The sequence below is a fragment of the Cetorhinus maximus genome, chromosome 19 (genome assembly GCF_964194155.1).
Source record: "Cetorhinus maximus chromosome 19, sCetMax3.hap1.1, whole genome shotgun sequence".
In the NCBI taxonomy this organism is placed as follows: Eukaryota; Metazoa; Chordata; class Chondrichthyes; order Lamniformes; family Cetorhinidae; genus Cetorhinus; species Cetorhinus maximus.
Genome location: NC_135897.1, coordinates 76,886,834 through 76,905,445, shown reverse-complemented (window position 1 = coordinate 76,905,445; position 18,612 = coordinate 76,886,834). Strand labels below are relative to the sequence as shown.

At 42.2% G+C, this 18,612-nt stretch overlaps 1 protein-coding gene across 5 annotated transcripts in view; it reads left to right on the top strand.

The window, feature by feature from the left end:
• Positions 1 to 4,889: 4,889 nt before the first annotated feature.
• Positions 4,890 to 18,612, top strand: part of LOC144693948 (transcription factor Dp-2-like) — a 217,571-nt gene continuing 203,848 nt past the window's right edge. For 2 of the 5 annotated variants that reach the window (XM_078564212.1, XM_078564209.1), the window contains exon 1: positions 4,890 to 5,408. The gene's annotated coding sequence lies outside the window, so the exon portion shown is untranslated. Of the gene's footprint in view, positions 5,409 to 6,131; positions 6,151 to 18,612 lie in introns of those variants that run through there. The other 3 variants (XM_078564214.1, XM_078564215.1, XM_078564210.1) reach the window with 3 other exon arrangements.

The following is an 18,612-nucleotide window of genomic DNA, read 5'->3' as shown; positions in this document are numbered from 1 at the left end:
ACATAAAATGCTTGCAGTAGGAGTATAAGTGATACTAATATCTCTCATAAGCTTATAAGATTTCCATCCCTTTCAAAAACATTATGCCAGTATTTTTTCAATATGTTCATTAAATGTAATATGTCCTTGTTCAGTTGCACATCTAACTCACACGTGGAAGTTATTGAGTTTGAATCTAGACTGATCAGTTGACTTACTAGAAACGAGCTGTCTAGCAATGTTGTTTGACCATTTTTAATTTAAATTCAAGCAGGTCATCTGTTGGGATCCACCATAAACCACTTTCAAAACCCTGTGCAATCTAACGGGATTTTTTTTCATCAAACAAGAATGCTGTTTACTATAATTATTGTTTAATAGATAAACAATGCTATCTGCCCAGCCATTTTTGTTTAATAGGCATTAATATGTAAATAAAAGGTTGTGTTGGATATATTCAAGAATTAAAAGAATTATTTAAAATTTCAACTACTATGTGACTGTTGTGTATCTGTGTCATTCTGTCCTTTGCATTTGAAGTTTATAATTATCACTTTTTTTTGTGGGAAGGTAAAAGATTAAGATTAACAGCAATTAAAATATTATACTAGTACACTAGACAAGCTCTTACATTAGGATCTAGTCACTGAAACAGGTAGCAGATGCCACAGAATGCAAAGGATCAGAGAAACTCAAAGTTATGGGAGCTGGCGGAATGAAGATGGTGATACTTCCAATGGTAAGTTTAAAATTTTAATGTGTGCATTTCATTTTCAGGTATGTTTATTTTTGATCTTTGGTCTAGGGAGAAGTTTTGTAAAGAATGACATCATGGGTGGGATTTCCTCTCCATTCAAACTCTGCATGCAAGAAGGATATGACCATCATTCTTAAGGGCTAAGTTACCTGCCACGTTGCTCCTTTTAAGAAAATTGCATGCTGTCAATTGTTTCCCATTTTGTTACAATTGAGGATTTTGTGAGTGGCTGCACCCTTGGTTCTCATCTACAGCAAATCTCCTTTGCTTTAAACATAGCAAAAAAATTGCTTTGAGCAGTTGATCAGTATTCGTTTTACGATCCCAGAGTTCATAGAAAAGCTCTTTCGAAGTTTCTGGTTTGTTTTATAGTTTTGTCTGCAAAGCTCTTACACCATACTTCACTGACCTATTTTGAGTAGAAGCCCACTTTATTTACTTTATATGTAGAATCAAAGCACAGAAGGAGCCTATTTATCTCACTTTGGCTATTTGAAAGAACTATTCAGTTATTTTCATTCCTCTTATACACTGCAAATTTCTCCTTTACAAGTGTATGTTTCCCTATTACAATTTCCTATTTAATTTCTTTCATGTTTTTTCATGGGATGTAAATCATCACTGGCAAGGCCAGCATTTTGTTACTCATCCCTGATTGTCCTTGAGAAGGTGATGGTGAGCCGCCACCTTGAACCGCTGCAGTCCTTCTGGGGTAGGTACACCCATGGTGCTGTTAGGACAGGACAATTAAAAATGGATCCACTAGCTTTTCAGGTGGTGCGTTCCAACATTCATTCCTTTCACCACTGACGCCATCTATAAGAAGCACTGCAGCTTACCAAGGCTCATTAGACAGCACTTTCCAAACTCATGACCTCTACCACCTAGAAGGACAAGGGCAGCAAATGCATGGGAACACCACCAGTAAGCTCTCCAAGTAATGCACGTCCCTTCACTGTCGCTGGGTCAAAATCCTGGAATTCCCTTCCTAACAGCACTGAGGGTGTACCTGCAACACATGGACTGCAGTGGTTCAATAAGGTGGCTCACCACAGCTATCTTGAGGGCAATTAGGAATGGGCATAAATGCTGGTCTAGCCAGCGATACCTGCATCCCATGAACAAATTTTTTTAACAATTCCAAATCATTGTAACTTGCTGTTTGCTACCATTTATTATCTGGACATATGTATCTCAATAATTGCTACATAACCTGGCTTGAGTTTTCCATGTCCATTAGTGTGCGTATTTTAGCTGCCACTTTGGACCTGAGCCTATCACTATTACTTTCATTTTGTTTTCACTTTTTTTAACACTACCCCTCCTAGACTCCTCCCTTCTGCCATCATTCATTTCTTCCTTCTCGGGTACTCTGTCCTCCCAAATCCTTACTCCAACTTTTCGTGCTTCTTCACTTTCCTACATTCCTGATGCTGTCCCAGGCTTGCTGCCCTCTTTGAAGGGTCCATTGAGACACTCGCCACTTCCTGCTTATGAGCAGCAGCTGCATCCTACTCTCATGACTTTCCCATGCAGTGTGCTTGCTGGGGAATAATCTTGACAAATCTCTTTCCTGTTCAATTCACTCTTCCCAGTATTGACCCTATGGACTCTGCCTGTGATTCACCGTCCTTCTCTGCATCTCCCTCCAGAATGCTTGACCGTTTGTTAACAAGGCCCTTGTCATCCAGGAGCTCATTGTGGATGATTGCATTGATTTTATGACCTTGATGGAAATCTGACCGAGGGGTGACAACACTAAATAAAGCCTCTCCATTGGGCTAAACTTTCTACCACTTGCTCTGCCCAGACTCTGGTGGTGGCGTGGTTCTTGTCACCAAATAATACCTTGGTCTGTGCCTCTACTCCTCTGGTGCACTTTTAAGTATCTCGCCTTATTCCACCCATCTCAATTCTCACTTAAAAGTACACATCACTAAAAGTAACAACATTTAATAAGGCCATACAGAAATCAAACGCATTCCTAGGGGAATAAAATTAAAAAACTGAAGTTATGTTAAATTAAAATAGACTTTGGTTAGATTACACTTGGAATACTGCAAATTGTTCTTGTCTCCGTAATATAAAATGGATATGAAGGGCACAGGGGAAGGTGGAAAGAAGATTTACCAAAATAGTATCAGAATGGAGATTATACCCATCAGGAGAGATTGTACAGGCTAAGGTTTTTTTCTTTAGACATGACAGAAGGATGACCTAATACTGGAGCTCTTCAAGGTTTATTAAAGGGTTTGATAGAGTAGACAGTGAAACCAGAACCAGAGGTCATAAACATAAGATGATCACTAATAAATCCAATTGGGAATTCAGGAGAAACTTCTGTACCCAGAGTGGTTAAAATGAGGAACTCTGCCACAAGGAGTAAGCAGTTAAGGCAAGTAGGATAGATGCATTCAAGGGGAAACTAGATAAGCACATGGGCAAAGGAATAGAATGATATGTTGATGGGGTTAAATAGAGGATTGGGCAGAGTGTCTGCACTGTAAATACTTTATAACTGAAGCAGTAGAATCAAAGTTGTAAAATGTTTTTGTTGCCTTGGGAACACTATGAACTTAAGCAGATTTTCAAGAAACTATGTTGCACAGGAGTAGGAGAGGTTGAAGAAATTAAGGACGCAATCCTCTTGTACAGTGGCAGAGGTGCTAAAGGAATCATACCCTCGGACTCTAAAAAATGAAGAATCTGAGATGCTGAGGATAAAAATGAATGTCCATCATAATAGAACAATATGATGGCCATTTGCCAAGCTCGTGTTTTTTACTTTTCACAGTGGAGGCAGAGCAGGGGATAGTTTCAGCGAATTTGCCGCCTCCTGTTGGTCTCCTATACTGTAAGTTTTCTAAATATCTGAAAAGGAGGGATGTAGGGAAAGGGCGGGGGAGTGGCAGTTCGTAGGAGAACCTGCATGGACAGGATGGGCCAAGTGGCTGCTTAGCTGTGCTATGACGATTCTAAATTTGAATTCTTCTGCCCAATGATTGGGGAACTCTTGTGAAAGGTTTTCTCGAGGGATTTGCCCATTTATTGTTAACAGTCAATATTTTCTCCAGGATTTCGTTGCTGTACTAATGTCCTTTATGTTTTGCTGTCTCCCCCCCCCCCCCCCCCAAGAATTGTCTCCGTTTCATTATGTTTCTTCTCCTTATACAGACAACGCCGCATCTGATTCTGTTTCCGTTGTCTTTCTTTCTCTCCTACTTACAGTGTGGCATCATATCCCGACTACGTTCTTACTATACAGAATCCATTCCATTGCCCTGACGGTGACTGGACACCCACACTTGTGTGCATCTAGTTTTACCCCTTACTCTAATGACTGAACTTTAACCGTTCAGGACTATGACCTGAACAGTTCCAAGTATCTTTGCCTTGACTTTATTCATGGTCCCGTGACTGAACCTGTTCTTTCGCTTATGCAGTATGCTGACTCTGTGTCCCATCCCTACCCCAGCTCTGCTTTAATCCCCGCTTTATCCGGCTGGTTGCATTTATGCTAGCTGTCCACATCTCACTTTTCAATTCTCCTCCGATACTCCCCCCCTGTGTTTTGCTCTAGGTTGCTCCCTTTGCTTTGGGCTGCTTACTTTGCCCTGGATTGCTCCCTTTGCTCTGGGCTGCTTCCTTTGCCCTGGGTTGCTCCCTTTGCTCTGGGCTGCTTCCTTTGCCCTGGATTGCTCCCTTTGCTCTGGGCTGCTTCCTTTACCCTGGGTTGCTCCCTTTGCTCTGGGCTGCTTCCTTTACCCTGGGTTGTTCCCTTTGCTTTGGGCTGCTTCCTTTACCCTGGATTGTTCCCTTTGCTTTGGGCTGCTTCCTTTGCCCTGGATTGCTCCCTTTGCTCTGGGCTGCTTCCTTTGCCCTAGATTGCTCCCTTTGCTTTGGGCTGCTTCCTTTGCCCTAGATTGCTTCCTTTACCCTGGGCTGCTTCCTTTGCTCTGAGTTGCTCCCTTTGCCCTGAGGATGCCCTGGGCCGGCGCGCGCTTCCTTTGTATCCGTTCGGGGGGCCGCACTGTAACCATTTGTTTACAGCGCAGACCCGCCGGCGACCAATCGGAGGGCAGCTGAGCGGCCAGGGCGGCCAATGGTCGGGGCGCCGCTGTGACGCGCGCGGGGCCTGAGCCAATGGGGAGCGTGTGCGCGCGGCGCGGGGGAGCGCGAGCGGCGGCTGGATGTTGTCACATTGAAGATCCCTCATTTTGTGTTTGTTTTATTTTCTCTTTGGATTTATTTGTGACATTTAGTTGGCGGACGCTCATTTGTTTACTCGTTAACCTTTCTGTTGAAGTAGCCCGTGAATAACCGGAACCTTTTATGGAAGGAATTTCTCCCCCCCTCCCCACCACCGCCTCAATAAGCAAAGAATGTGTTTTGTTTCTAATTTTCACCAAGGTTAGAAATGAGTGCTTTTAAGAAGAAAAGTTTGTTTATTTTTTGACTTCGACGTTTCCTTTTTGTTCTCCACACCCCCCCTCCTCCTCCTCCTCCCCCTTAATCCGGAAAGCCCAGTAACTGAGGAGAATTGTGGAGTGTCCGGGATTTTTGCTTGAAGGCTTCGATCTGTCGTGGGTGTTTAGCAGGAGCGGATCTGACAGACTGTGCCAGCTGACTGCTGCTAACTTCCCGGCGAGTTATTGGAGCAGATAAAAAGATGGTGAGTGGCTGAGGCAGTTTATCTAAACGGGAGCCTGGGTGGGGAGGACGTAGCCAGATGAGGATGCATACAGCCCAGAGCAGAGGTATAGGCACACTGTCTTTGCAGGGTTGAGCCCTTAAAGCAATGGGGAACGTTTTTATAAGCGTCTCTTGCTTATATATTTTTTTTTGCCACCCCCGCTGGTGATCGAATTACATTTTTGGACGTGTACATTGCTTGTTTAGCTTTGATATTAAATGCACATAAAATGCACCACACCCAAGGTTAATAGTTTTCTGAAAAGTAGTGCATTCAATTGCGTGTATTACTTTTCCGGGTTGGGATGGTAAAATTGTCGGTCAGATAGTTACAGAAATAACTACTGTAAAAGCCAAAATTAAAACTTCGCGTGAGATACTTCTCAAGTTTTTTTTTAATGTATGCTTTTACAGGATGTGGGCATCGCTGGCTAGGCCAGCATTTATTGCCCCTCTCTAATTGCTCTTGAGAAGGTTGTGGTGAGCTGCCTTCTTGAACCGCAGCAGTCCCTGTGGTGTAGGTACACACACAGTGCTGTTAGGAAAGGAATTCCAGGATTTTGACCCAGCGACAGTGCAGGAATGGCGATATATTTCCAAGTCAGGAAGGTGTGTGGCTTGGAGGGGAACTTGCAGGTGGTGGTGTTTCCATGTGTCAACTGCCCTTGTCGTTCTAGATGGTAGAGGTTGCGGGTTTGGAAGGTGCTGTCGAAGGAGCCTTGGTGAGTTGCTGCAGTGCACCTTGTAGATGGTACGCACTGCTGCCACTGTGTGTTGGTGATAGATGGAAGTTTAAGGTGGTGGATGGAGTGCCAATCAAGCAGGCTGCTTTATCCTGGATTGTTTCAAGCTTCCTGAGTGTAGCTGGAATTGCACTCATCCAGCAAGTGGAGAGTATTCCGTCACACTCCTAACTTGTGCCTTGTAGATGGTGGACAGGCTTTGGGAGATTCAGGAGGGGAGTTACCCATTGCATAATTCCCAGTCTCTGACCTCTTGCTGCCACAGTATTTATATGGCTGGTCCAGTTCAGATTCTGATCAATGGTAACCTCCAGGATGTTGTTAGTGGGGGGACATAGTTATGTTAATGCCATTGACTGTCAAGGGGAGATGGTTGGATTCACTCTTTTTGGAGATGGTCATTGCCTGGCACTTGTGCCACTTATCAGCCCAAGCCTGAATGTTGTCCAGGCCTTGTTGTTCATTTGGACATGGACTGCTTCAGTATCTGAGGAGTTGTGAATGGTGCTGAATATTGTGCAATCATCAATGAACACCTTGATTCCTGACTTTATGATGGAGGGAAGGTCATTGATGAAGCAGCTGAAGATGGTTGGGCCTAGATCACTACCCTGAAGAACTCCTGCAGTGATACCCCAGGACTGAGATGGTTGACCTCGAACAACCACAACCATCTTCCTTGTGCTCAGTATGACTCCAACAAGTGGAGAGTTTTCCCCTTGATTCCCATTGACTTCTGTTTTGCTCGGGCTCCTTGATACCACACTTGGTCAAATGCTTCCTTGATGTCAAGGGCAGTCACTCTCACCTCCCCTTTTGAGTTCAGTTCTTTAATCCATATTTGGATGTAGGCTGTAATGAGGTCAGGAGTTTAGTGGCCTCTTATATTTTACTTGTATAATCTCATTTGCCTGTAACTTTCTGCCTCATGTTGTATTGCAGCATTGACAACTTCTTTTTTAAACAGGTAAATCTTTTCAGCAAAATCAAAATACTGTGAACGCTGGCAATGTGAAATTAAAAATAGAAAATACTGGAAATACTCAGCAGGTCTGGCAGCATCTGTGGAGAGAGAAAGAGTTAACTTTTCAGGTTGATGACCCTTCATCAGACCCTTTTCTGCAATTTGATCTGTAGTGGAACAAATTTGCTTAGACATTAGTGGCAACATTAGCAGTGGCAATAATCTTTTGAAATTACATGTTAATGTTTTACTGCAAGCACAACAGCTCAATGAAATCTGCAGAGCTGAATTCAAAGAATTAGACCAGGTGAAGTGTTGTTTCCCCTTCTGAAAACAACTTTTTTTTTAAAAACTGCCAAGGTCCTAAACCTCTCTTCCTTGCTACCTCTCCCCTTTTAAGATGCTCCTTAAAACCTGCCTCCTATAGTGTAAGCTGTGGCTCAGTTGGTAGCATGCTCACCTCTGAGTCCCACGGTTTAGATTTCAAGTCCCATACCAGGGCTTAGAAATCAAGACTGACACGCCATCGCATTACTGAGGGAGTGCTGCATTGCCTCATCTCTCTGATGAGGCATTAAACCGATGCCCCGTCTGCCTTCTCTGGTGGATGCAAAATATTCTATGGCACTATTTTGAAGAAGAGCAGTGGAGTTATTCCTGTTGTTATGGTCAATATTTACCCCTCAATCAACATCACAAAAACATCTGGTCATTATCACATTGCTGTTAGTGGGAGTTTACTGTGCACAAATTGGCTGCTGGGTTTCCTACATTAGAGCAGTGAATACACTTCAAAAACTGCTCTATTGGCTGTAAAGCGTTTTGAGATATCCAGTGGTTGTGGAAATAGCTGTATGCCGTCTTTCTCTTTGATCAAGTTTTTATTTTGTCATATGTGAACTCTTCTTTGGCTTAGTGTTTTTATTGATATTCCCCTTGGTAAGCACTTGGGCACGCTTCACTATGTTAAATGTGTTATAAAATGTAAGTAATTTTAAAAAGGATCAGTGGTCCGAAGCCATTCATAAGACCCTGACTTCCTTTCCTGTTCTGATTTTCTCACTGTCTTTGCTCAAAGTGTTAACCCCCTTGTAGGGTGTGGTTCCATTGATGTCAATTGCCCAATAGGTCCCTTCTTACCTGAAACTTGGCCATTTGTGCAGGAAGGCTGTGAAAGATTCTCACTCATGCCAGATCCTGACTCTGCCTATTGCCCAATACACATACCACCTGTGGACATTATTGTGTAATGGGTGGCAACATAGGACAACTTTCTGCACTCTAACCCAGGTTGCTTTGTGTTCATTTGTAATCAGGCCTCTGGCCTAGATGAGGTCAGGTAACTCAGCATAACTCTAGGATTGAACCTGGGACTGACTGGACATCTCTATCCGTCTCATATCTTCATTACCTCTGATCTCTTTGAGATGGGGATGATATTGAAGAACAATAAACTTGGAATTCCTTACGTGGGTATAGTTATGAAAACTGAACTAAATGGCTCTTTAAAATCGTTTTATGTGCTAGTTGTCTTGTAATAGGACACATTCATTGTTATTCACGTTGGGATACAGCTTTGGATGCTATATTTGAATTTCACTTGATGAGTAACTTCCTGTTCTCAATTTTATTTGAAAATCGGATCTCCTGCAAAGTGTATGCTTATCGGAGTTTGTGTGTTTCCTTAACAACTCTAGCATCCGGCACTAAAATGGTCTAAGGAAGATTACCTATCAAAACATTTGCAAGGATCTGGTAAAGAAACCCATTTATTTAAAAACATAATAAATAGAGCATGCTACCTTTGTCCAGACTGTTTGAGCCTTCTAGAGTGGTGGGTACAACAGGGAGAGTATTGGACCAGGTGCTGCTGCCCAGCAAGCACTTTCAGTCAGGAGATAGGTTGAAACATACAGGTATAATGATCACAATCAACCCACATATATATGGTGAGAAAAAGGAGCAGGAGCTTGTTCTAAGCTTATCAGATGTTTTTATCTGTCAGTTAATTGAGATGGTGATTGTTCTACCAACAAATTGAAATTAAGTCCACCAGATGCAACTGATATATGTTATAACTGAGTGGTGGAATGGCAGTGGATTTGTTTCCTGCTTTTTAGGTTTTAGTATTGTAAAATGTTTTCTTTGTTCACAATATGACACTGTTACTTACTGATAACATAATAACAATGATTTGCACAGGTGTCAATGGCACAGTCAAGCTTAACAGTGTTATTCTTTTCAGTCTAATGCCCATGTTGGTGTGTTGTATGGGATGTAATCCCAAAGTGATTGGACCAATGGAAGAGATATATATTATGTCGGAGTAATCAAAGGATCCGAAAGGGCATCCCTGTTATTGGTGTAATTGTGTTTTTTAGTGTTGTGAAGGAAGTGCTTCATTTGGCTGCATACTAATGATTCCACCTTTCACAAAAGACAAGAAATATAGAACAAGAGGAGAATTAAAAGCAAACCTTTAAAGGGTAGAAATAAATGTGAAAATTCAGCCATAGATCCCTAAGTAACATTTTTAGAGTTGTATATACACTTTGAAATAAAGTCATAGATATTTGCCTGACAATAAACAGGCCAAACCAAGCTTATCTCTCATATTCTGTGCCACTGACCTGACATTTAATGATTAGTCTTAAAGAAAGTTGACTTAATTAGCACCCTGAAAACATAGATGCAGGTCATTGATTGCTGGGAGGTAGACTGACAGCTGTACTATTGGTTACTATTCTTCAAACTTCAAAAAACTGAATGGGTAAACCCAAAGTACCAATTGGTAACCAACTACATATGTTTAGCAATCACTACTAGTTATGGACCATGGGCGGATACAGCTCCAACACGTGCTAATTTTTTTCAAACTTCGTGCATCACTATTTTTATGGCTACGTAAGCTAGATGCAACACAAAATCTTCACTGACTAACTTGTTACCTGTTGATTATGTTTGGGATAACACCCTCTGGTCACATTAATCCAAACGTCTGTAATCTTCCTCACAAACTATTGGCTCCAGATTCACCTGGTTTAACTTCTGCTTAGGAAGCTTGAGATAGAATGTCGGGGGTTGTATAGAACATAGAACGTAAGAACATAAGAAATAGGAACAGGAGTAGACCATTTGGCCCCTCGAGCCTGCTCCGCCATTCAATAAGATCATGGCTGATCATCTTGTGTTTCGATTTCCACATTCCCGTCTAACCCCGATAACCTTTGATTCCCTTGCCTGCAAGAATCCATCTAACTCTGCCTTAAAAATATTCAATGACCCGCCTCCACCATCTTCTGAGGCAGAGAATTCCAAAGTCACACAATCCTCTGAGAGAAAAAAATTCTCCTCATCTCTGTCCGAAAAGGGTGCCCCCTAGTTCTGGACTCACCCACAAAAGGAAACATCTTTTCGACGTCCACCTTGTCAAGGCCGTTCAGGATCTTGTATACTTCAATCAAATCACCCCTCACTTCTAAACCCCAGTGGAGCTGCAGTGGAAACAAGCCCAGTCTGTCGTCATAAGACAACCCACTCATTCCAGTTATCAGTCTAGTAAACCTCCTTTGAATTGCCTCTAATGCATTTACATCCTTCCTTGAATAAGGAGACCAAAACTGCACACAGTATTCGAGGTGCGGTCTCACCAATGCCCTGTATAACATCCTTACTCTTATAAAAGCAAAATATTGCGGATGCTGGAAATCTGAAACAAAAACAGAAAATGCTTGAAAAACTCAGCAGGTCTAACAGCATATGTGGAGAGAAAAACATAGTTAACATTTTGAGTCATTTCAGAGCTAATGAGAAGTAAAAATGTGATGAAATGTGTACCATTTAAGGGGGGTGGAGCAGGTGAAGCTGGATAGAAGGCCAGCGAAAGGTGGGGGCAAAGGAGAGATTGACAAAGCTGTCATGAACAAAAGGACTAAGGGGGTGTTAATGGTAGTGGTGAGGGCTAAAGGAGGTGCATTAAGGTAAGAAGGCAGAATGTGATAATAGCAGGACAAGGAAAAGAAAAGAACAACATGAGCAAGTGATAGATGGCCCTTGTGGGGGTGGGGGTGGGGTGGGGGGAGGGGATGGTGGTGGGGAAAAAAGATTGAAAATAGGATAAAAGGTGGGGATAAAACAATGAATAAATGACTAAAAATGAAAATAAGTGGATAAAAAATAAAAATGAATATTGAAAGAAGGGATAAAAAAAAGGGGTGAGGGGAGAGCTCATGGTCTGAAGTTGTTGAACTCAATATTAAGTCCGGAAGGCTGTGAAGTGCCTAATTGGAAGATGAGGTACTGTTTCCCCCAGTTTGCGTTGGGCTTCATTGGAACATTGCAGCAGGCCAAGGACGGACATGTGGGCATGCGCGCAAGAAGATGTGTTGAAAAGGCAAGTGACAGGAAGGTCTGGTTCATGCTTGTGGACAGACTGAAGGTGTTCCGCAAAGCGGTCACCCAGTGCGCTCGGTCTGTTCAATGAAGAAGAGACCACATTGGGAGCAGCGAATGCAGTAGGCCAAATTGAAGGAGGTGCAGATGAAGTGCTGCTTCACCTGAAAGGAGTGTTTGGGCCCTTGGACTTTAATGTTCAATCCCTCTAGTAATAAAGGATAGCATTCCATTAACCTTCTTAATTACTTGCTGTACCTGCATACTAACTTTTTGTGACTCATGTACTAGAACACCTAGATCTCTCTGCACCTCAGAATTATGCAGCCGTACTCCATTTAAGTAATACTCTGCTTTTTGTTCTTCCTGCCAAAGTGAGCAACTTCACATTTTCCCACATTAAACAATATTGGCCAGATCTTTGCCCACTCACTCAGCCCATCTATATCCATCTGCTACCTCCTCATGTCCTCTTCACGACATGCTTTCCTACCTAGCTTTGTGTCATCTACCATGTCTTCACTCCCCTCATCAAGTCTTTGATGTGGCACCTTATCAAATGCCTTCTGGAAATCCAAGTACAGTATGTCTACAGGTTCCCCTTTATCCACTGCGCATGTTACTCCTTCAAAAAACTTCAAATAAATTGGTTAAACATGATTTTCCTTTCACAAAATCATACTGACTCTTCCCAATTGCCTTGAGCTCTTCTAAGTGCCCAGCTATAACCCTCCCCCACCTTGAATGGAAGGGTTATATTTGCTATTTTCCAGTCTGATGGAACCTTTCCAGAATCTAGCAAATTTTGGAAAATTAACATCAGCGCATCGACTACCTCATTAGCCACCTCTTAGCCACCTTAGGATGTGGTCCACTGGGACCTGGAGACATGCCAGCCCACAGCTCCATCAATTTGCTCAGTACTATTTTCCTAGTGATTTCAATTTCACCAATTTCCTTTCTCCCGTTCACCTCCTAAATCGGCAGCTATTACTGGAATGTTTTTTGCATCCTCTATAGTGAACACAGAAGCAAAATATGTGTTCATTTCTTCCGCCATTTCCTTATTATCTACTTGATCAACCTATCCACAGGATGCAGTATCAGGGAAGGCTTTTGCAGTCAGAATACCTATTACGACTGATGAATGATAATATCGCATTTGATACTTGAAATACGAAATTTCTTGGTTAAATGGAGATGATATCTGAAGGCCTTTAGCTGCCCAGCTGACCGACAGATACTCAGTAGACAGGAGAGTTGTGATAATGTGTTTAGTATGTAACAAGTGACATCAGCCAGGATGTTGCAGGCAATAGTAACTGCGTTTATATAGCTTTTTAAAAATGGTGTCAGTTTGGCTTTATTAACATTCACCTCCATTTAAGAATGTTGTGGGTTCAAGCCCTACTGTGGATTCAAATGAATTCTCTAATCTGGTACCTCAGTGGGGAACTGAGAGAGCTCTTTTGGAGGTGCTGTCTTTCAGATGAGTTGTTAACACCATTTGAAGAGGCACTGAGAGCTTGGCTGGTGTTGTGAGCACAACGCAATCTTCCCACAATCAGCACCATGACAAACAGATGATCTGGTCATTCATTCATTTGCAGTTTGTGGCACTTTACTATGTGCAAAGTAGTTACTATATTTATCTAGATGATAGATAGCTCTGATCTGTCAGCTATAAAGCTCGTTGGGATATCCGAAAATTGTGCTGATCTCACATCAGTCCTAAGCCATACAAGTTTGTTCATTTGAAAATGTACCTCGGTATTTCATAACCATGGACTGGACGTTGGGGAAGAATTATATAGGAGGTGACCAAAAGTATAGTTAAAGAAGTAGATACTAGAGAGTATTCTGAAAGGTGGGAAGAGGTGCAATGAAGTGAAGGAGTTTAAAAAAGAAAGTTCCTAAATATAGTGCCCAGCTGGCTGCATCTCCCTCCATCAATGACATTGCCTTCAATGAAGGTCGGAGTCAGAAACAGAGTGCTCATTACCACTTAGTGCTAGAAAGAGGCTTCGCAAGTAAGGCAGGATGAGGCTGTTAATAGATTTGTAATCGAGGAATAAGATTTTAAATGTTATGTAATTGGAGATTGGGAGAAAATGAGGTAGGTGAGGGCCGGAGTGGTGAGGAATTGATTCTATTGTGAGTGGAATGTGAGCAGCTGAAAAATTTGGAGTTTATGTAGGATGGAGCACGTGAGGCCAATGAAGAGAGCATTGGAGAAGTGAAGCCAGCAAATGATGAAAGTTTGGATAATGGGTATCAGTAGGGTTGAGATAGGGTTGGAAGTGAAAATCAGTGGTTTTGGTGATGGATATGATTTGATGCTCAAGGTTGTACATGTTCCAGTGCAATATGAGGCATGGACTCTGAAGCTCGAGTACAGATTATGTGGTAAGAGCTGAAGCGAGTGACTTTGATTTTGCTGGTTAAGTTAAATGAAACTCCAACTCATCCAATATTGGACAAGCAGTAAGGGTACAGTGATGGTTAGAGTCTGGTTGATGGTGGTGAGCTAGAGCTTGGTGTTGTCAACGTATGAAAGGAAACTGATAACTTGTCTCCAGATGATCCTGAAAGTAGCTTGTGGAAAAAGACTTGGATGGACCCTTAGGTGCTCTTAAGGTGATTGCAGAAGTGAGAGAAAAGCTATTGCAGCAAATGTACTTCTTATTTTGGGATAGAGGAACCAAATAACCTGAATGAAAAGGGTTCAGCAATATTAGAGGAGTGGGGTCAGATGGTTAGTTGCTCAATGGAGAGACAAGGTGAAATGGGGAGAGAGAGAGAGAGAGAGAAAATGTCATTAACAGACATGAAAGGGAGGTGGACAGTAAGGATCTTGAAGGAGCGGTGTGAGGGGAAAGTAAAGGGTCAACTGTATAGAGGAGTAAAAGAGTCCTGTTACCTGGCATTTGACTGAAGCAGCCATCACTGCCAAGACCCATCTCGTCCGTGCAGTGCCAGTGTGGAATAATTGCTGATTTCTCATCTGTCTATGACATTGGAGTGGCTGACATCAGCTGGTTCAGAATAGACCAGGGTTTGGACTTAAGGCCTTCCTGGTATACGTTGCTAAGTTATTCACTGTTTTAACTAGTTGTATTACTGAGGAGTTCTTAGCGCAAATCTTTGTATTGCCATTTTAATCCACACAGGGTGGTGAAAATTCAAAGCTACAAACAGAAAACATTTAAAATAGCTGTTAGAAGATTATTGTAGAGTTTCAGAGATTAAAGCAATTAAAAATAGAATATTTTGGACATTTTGCCAGATTGTGATCAATGTTAGGTTCTCCATATGCAAGTGAAATATTAGCATATAAACAGTCAAAATGCATTCAGGTGAGAAGCACCCCATTTATGAGTACCACAAACATGTTAGCAAAGGAAGTATTATTGTTAGACGAAGCAAAGTTTTAAAGCCACAGGCTGCACTGGGCTTCAAGTGAACTGCCACGCATTGCAAACTGCACCTGTGTTATTAGCTGTGTTTAACTGTTTAAGAGCTTATGGTACTCTTGCATTTAAGTGTAATGTTTGGAGAGGGAGTGATGGCAATGCAATTAAACAGTGGCCCCTGGGGAACAGTGCCCAAGAGCGGTTGTCAGTGACTTTCTCAAATTAAAGGGTGGGGGGGATGTTTAATGGGGGGCGGGGGAAGGAAATTTAATGCACTATATTAGAATATACAGCGAGAGTGCTGAAGTACAGCTGTAGGAAAATATTGGTGGTGCAGAATGATAAAATTCCAAACTGTGCAGGAATATTTCTTTGGTTTAGATTTATCATTGCACGGACTTTGTGGGGAAAAGATGGAGATTTTCATTCTGGACCCAAGTGTCCTGAAGTTAGTGTGGAAGAACTTCAAGATAGTAACAGTATTGTAGATAATTCAGGCAGTGTATCTGGGAGTCTGGCTGGCAGCACTGGATATGTTTTAGTAACTAGGTACAGCTGGTGGAGTAATATGATACTGTAGCATTAAAATAAAATAATGCCTAACATTGAGTGTTGCCAAAATAATTAAATAAATATGCACTTTGCGGAGAGGTTGCCAATGAAATGCTACCCTAACAAGGAGTCAACAAATTTAGGAGAGGAGAAAATACAGTGAATTGAGAACTGCTCAGAAAGTATATAAATTAGATTGTTGCCGACATAGGTTGATGTACTCTGCATCTTGTGCATGGCACTATTCTAGGGAGCATCATAGGAAGAGTCCTATATAAAGTGTCTTGCTTCAAGACAGGATATCAAAAGGGTGGAGATGGAACAGAACAGATTCATAAGATAATACTAAGGCTGAGAGATGAGAGAGACTGGCATCTTTTTCATTTGAATATAGAAAGTTAAGAGGAAATTTGATCAAGTTATTTCTTACTATTATGAAAGGTTTTGATGGGGTAAGTAAGATAAAAATATTTCCACTGACTGATAAATTGTTAACTAGAAGGAATATTTTTAAGTTAACTACCAAAAATAATGACAGGAGAGGTTCAGGGTGCATTTTTACAGACGGTGGTTGGAACGTAGCATCCCTTACCAGAAACAGAGAGGGAAGCAGCATCCACAGTTAAGGTAAGTGGATAAATATTTGAAAACTTGAAAAGCACATGGGAATAGGACGAAGTGGATTTCTCATTCTGAGCGCTATGAAACTCACGATGGGTCAAATGCTTCTGTGCTGTATGATTCTCTGAAGCCCGTTTTCTTATTTAAAAAGCACGGTACTTGCAGAAACTATGCTCACTTACTGCACTTCATAATCAGGTACATCCATTAGTAGTCAATAATTTCTTACAGTGGGATTATTTTTATTCTTTCTTGGGATGGGAGCCCCACTGGCAAGGCCAGCATTTGTTGCACACCCCTAATTTTCCTTGAGAAGGCGGTGGTGAACCGCCTTCATGAACCACTGCAGTCCGTGTCGTGTAGGTGCGAACGGCGCAGTTAGGGAGGAAACTCCAGGATTTTGACCCCGCGATGGTGAAGGAATGGCGATATAGTTCCAAGTCAGGATGGAGTGTGGCTGGGAGGGGAACTTGCAGTTGGTGGTGTTCCCAAAGAGTCTGTTGCTTTTGTCGGTGTAGATGGTAGAGGTCACAGGTTTGGAAGGTACTGTTGAAGGCATCTTGGAAAGTTGTTGCAGTACATCATGTAGATAGTACACACTGCAACCGTTGTGCACTGTGATGGAAGGAGTGAATTGTTAAGTTTGTGAATGGGATCCAATCAAGCAGGCTGCTTTGTCTTGGATGATGTTGAGCTTCTTGGGTGTTGTTGGAGCTGCGCTCACCCAGTAAGTGAAGAGTATTCCATCACACTCCTGATTTGTGCCTCGGAGATGGTGGACAGGCTTTGGGGAGTGAGGTGGTGAGTTACTCACCACAGAGCTCCAAGCCTCTGACGTGCCCTTGTAGCCACAGTATTTATATAGATGGTCTGAATATTCTTCTGTCAACGGTAACCGCCAGAATATTGATGGTGTTGGATTTGGTGATGATAATGCCATTGAATGCCAAAAGGATATGGTCAGATTCTCTTGTAGGGGGTGGTCATTGCCTGGCACTTGCGTGGCATGAATGGCACTTGCCACTTTCAGCTCAAGCTCAGTCCAAGTCTTGTATGTGGGCATGGACTGCTTAATTATCTGAGGAGTTGCGAATAGTACTGAACAATCTGCAATCATCAGCAGACATCACCACTTCTGACCTTACGTTGGAAGGAAGGCCATTTATGAAGCAGCTGAAGATATTTGAGCCTAGGACACTATCCTGGGGAACTCCTGCAGCAGTGTCCTGGGGCTGAGATGATTGGTTTCCCAACATCTTCCTTTGAGCTAGATATGACTGAGTTTTCCCCCTGATTCTTGTTGACTTCAGTTTTGCGCCTTGATGCCATACTTGGTCAAATGGTGCCTTAATGTCAAGGGCAAATCACTCTCATATCACTTCTGGAATTCAGCTCTTTTAGCCATGTTTGGACTAAGGCAGTAATGAGCTGAATCTGAGTGGCCCTGGCAGTATCCAAACTAAGCATCAGCAAGCAGGTTATTGCTGAGTGCCGCTTGATAGCACTGTCAACGATACCTTTTATCACTTAGTGACAATTGTGAATACACTGATGGGGTGGTAACTGGCTGGATTGGATTTGCCCTGCTTTTTGTGGACATGGCATCTCTTCTCTCTCTCCTCAAGAGGGCATTGGTAACCATGGACTTCCATGTTAATCTTGCTCTAGAGGCATGGCTCATCTTTGGTGGTGGTACATTCACCCAGTTTGCAAGGCTCTTTAGAAAGGTTGTTCTTTGTCTACCTTGATTTCTTTTATCATCAATCTTTCCCATCAGCATCAGACCATCTTTCTAAATCGTGAGTTCTTATTACGTGCCCAAGAAATTCCAACTGGTTCTTCCTGACCTTGGTCAACAGATTTCATTAGGTCTCAGATTTTACTAGCAGCTCTTCATTGGTGGTGTGACTTGTCCAAGATATCCTCATTATTCACCTCAAAAATCACAACTCTGCAGCCTCAATTCTTGCATTGCTTCGCTGATTGTCCAGCACTCTCTCCTGCATTTCAGAATTGATGTGATGTAGCATTCCAGGATTCTCAGCTTTGTTCTCAGGGCTAATTTTGAGTCTATCATAATCTTCTTCATTTTTTGGAATGCGTCTTCGGCCATTCCAAGCCTTCGTCTTTTTCTTGGCCACACTTGCAGTCCGATGTTAACATACTTCTTAGGTAACAAAATTTGTCTACCTGTTTGATCTTTTCATTCTTCACTGTGATCTTGCGTTCAGGTATGATTTTTCTTTTTGGACACGACGAGACATTCTGTTTTCTCATAATTTATGCTCAGCCCTTTCTCCTCACTTTCACTCACTACTCTAGCTAAAATGTTTTGCAGTTTCTCTTCAGAAGAAGAATGGTGTCATCAGCAAATCTTACATTATTAAGGTTGTTGTCTTCAAATAATAACCTAGGAAGGTCTTCAACCTCTCTAAGAATATTTTCACTATATAAATTAAATAAGTCTGGGAAGGAAAAAAACCATCTGGCCCCTCTTTT